The sequence below is a fragment of the Eptesicus fuscus genome, chromosome 18 (assembly GCF_027574615.1).
Source record: "Eptesicus fuscus isolate TK198812 chromosome 18, DD_ASM_mEF_20220401, whole genome shotgun sequence".
Classification (NCBI taxonomy): Eukaryota; Metazoa; Chordata; class Mammalia; order Chiroptera; family Vespertilionidae; genus Eptesicus; species Eptesicus fuscus.
This window is the reverse complement of record NC_072490.1, coordinates 11,450,119-11,452,819: the sequence shown is the minus strand read 5'-3', so window position 1 is coordinate 11,452,819 and position 2,701 is coordinate 11,450,119. Positions and strand designations below refer to the sequence as shown.

The window sequence follows — 2,701 nt, the reverse complement described above, 5'->3', positions numbered from 1 at the left end:
CAATTTCTTTGCATCTTCACCAATACTTTTTATTTCCTGGGCTCTCAGTATAATGTTTTATAGTAGCTAACTAAACAGGTTGTATCCACAGAGGTGATACTTCATTGTAATTTTGATTTCCCTAATGATTAGTAATGTTGAGCATCTTTTCATATGTTTATTGACCATTTGCATATTATCTTTGGAGAAATGTCTATTTAAGTCCTTTGCCCATTTTTAAGACTAGGGAATACTTTGTGAATTTATCCTTACTCAGGAGCCATGTTCATCTTCTCTGTACCTTTCCAATTTTAGTATACACTGAGTGGCCAGATTATTATGATCTCCTATATAATAAAAGGCTATTATGCAAATTGTCCCCTCAACCAGGAGTTCGACCAGCAGGCAGGCCGGCCAATCGCCCATGTCCCCTCCCCTTGGCCAGGCTGGCCGGACCCCACCCATGCAGGCCTCTAATATATATATATACTGAGTGGACAGATTATTATGCATTCAGAGATCATAATAATCTGGCCACTCAGTGTATGTCCTGCCAAAGCAGGCACATATAGATGTTGTTTCTTAATGAGAATTTTCAGTGTTTTATTAATACATTTTCCTCTCCTCAACAAATCATCCCCCAACTATTCACCTGTGACCAATGTTTTCTCCTTTAAAAAATATAGAAGGGGATTTGTATTTATTTTTAAAACTTATTTCTTGTTCCTCTTCAGGTCATCAGCTCTTTACATTGCTTGATCACTGGTAGTCTTTGCGTTTTGGGGGTTTGGTTTGGTTTTGTAATTTTCATGTCTCTAGATTTGGGGGAAAGGAAAATTTTAAGTTCTGGCTTAACTCTGCCACTTGAAACAACCTAATCAAGGTGGAGATGAGTAAGGAGCAATATTTCAACCTTGCATCGAAAGGGGACATAAATCTTGCTCTTTTTTTTTTTTAAATTTTAATCAGAAGTTCTTAATTTTCTCACCATTGATGTAAAAATCATTTATGCTTGCACTGCAACCAACATAAATCATTAACACAAAAGAATAGTAAGCAACCTTTAATCAATATTACTTCCTTCTGTGCGACACTGTGAAAATGAAAGAATACAATTTGTCATTGACCATAAGTCTCACAAACATTTAGCCAGGACCTCGTATCTTTCCAGCACTTTCTTTGCTCCAGCAACACTGGCCTTCTTTACATTCTTAGGGCAAATCAAGGTCATTTCCTCCCCCAAAACTTTGCACATCTTGTTCTTTTTATCATTTTCATTGAGGTCATAGGTTAATACCATCTCCTTGGAGAGGCCTTCCTGAAACCTAACCCAGGAGTGCCGCCTCTTGACAGTCACTTTCTATCATTGCATCCACTTTATTTTCTTCACAGCACAAATCACTTTCTGAAATTATGTTATTAATTATTTACCTGTGTGCTTGCTTATTGTCAGCCACCATCAACAGCCACTCAAATATATGTCCCACGACTGCCAAGGCCTGTATCTTGGGTTGACCTTTATATCCTCAGTGTCTGAAACAGTGCTTGATTAACAGCATGTATTTAATAAATCTATGTTGAATAAATACAAGTGATAAGGTCAATCAAGAGTCAGCAAACTTTTTCTATAAAAGGCCAGATAGTAAATACTTTAGGCTTTGCAGGCCATATGGTCTCTGTTGCAACTGTTCAACTCTTCCACTGTACTGCAAAAGCAATCAAAGACAATGCAAAAGTAAACATGCATGACTGTGTTGCAATACTATTTTATTTACACAGACAGGGGTTGGGCTGGATTTGGTCTATGGGCCAGAGTGTGCTTACTGATGGAGTAGATATCTTGTTATTAACTTTGGTGTCAGGGCGCACTTGGAAGTTGATTCAGATGCTGGTGTTTGCCAGAAATTTGTTAGTAATAATAAAGAGCCAAAGACAAAATTGGATTTACTTCAAATATATAGGCAATGATTAAGATAAAGAGAGCATTCCAGATTTTCTATATAGCATTATGACTCTAGTGCACTCAGCCGCTTCAGTGGGAAGAGGAATATTGGCATTAAATTTAATGTGTGAGTGGAAGAAAACATTTGAAATCATCTTTCATGTATAGCAGGGGTTCTCACACTTGAATGTGCATCAGAATCACCAGTCGTTGTATCCACGGAGTTGCTGATCTAATAAACCTAGGATAGTGCCTGAGAATTTGTGTTTCTATTTCCACGTGATTCTGATGCTGGTGAGAGAGAGGCTGGAAAGTGGAGAGAAAACGCATGTTAAGATGTGAGTGAGGCCCTGACTTGTTTGGCTCAGTGGATAGAGTGTCAGCCTGTGGACTAAAGGATCCTGGGTTCGATTCCAGTCAAGGGCATGTGCTGGGATTGCAGGCTCCATCCCTGGTAGGGGGTGTGCAGGAGGCAGCCAATCAATGATTCTCTCTCATCATTGATGCTTCTGTTTCTCTTTCCCTCTCCCTTCCTCTCTGAAATCAATAAAAATATATTTAAAAAAAGGTGTGAGTGAGGAGATACAGGTGATAATAGGGTTTGTGGAAATGGTAAGTAGAATATAAAAACAAGAAAAATTTCCAGAAGAGTAGCATGAACATGGATTAAAGATCATTTGGTTGTACAGATAAGGGAAAAATAGGACCCATATAACTATAACATTGTTATCTGGGGAAACAAGGTGAATGATCAATTTGGTCAAAAAAATAAAGGGTCCC

The 2,701-nt window shown here is 38.3% G+C and overlaps 1 pseudogene; it reads right to left on the bottom strand.

Moving 5' to 3' along the window:
* Positions 1-218: 218 nt before the first annotated feature.
* Positions 219-313, bottom strand: LOC114228633 (U6 spliceosomal RNA; annotated as a pseudogene).
* Between the last annotated feature and the right edge of the window lie 2,388 nt (positions 314-2,701).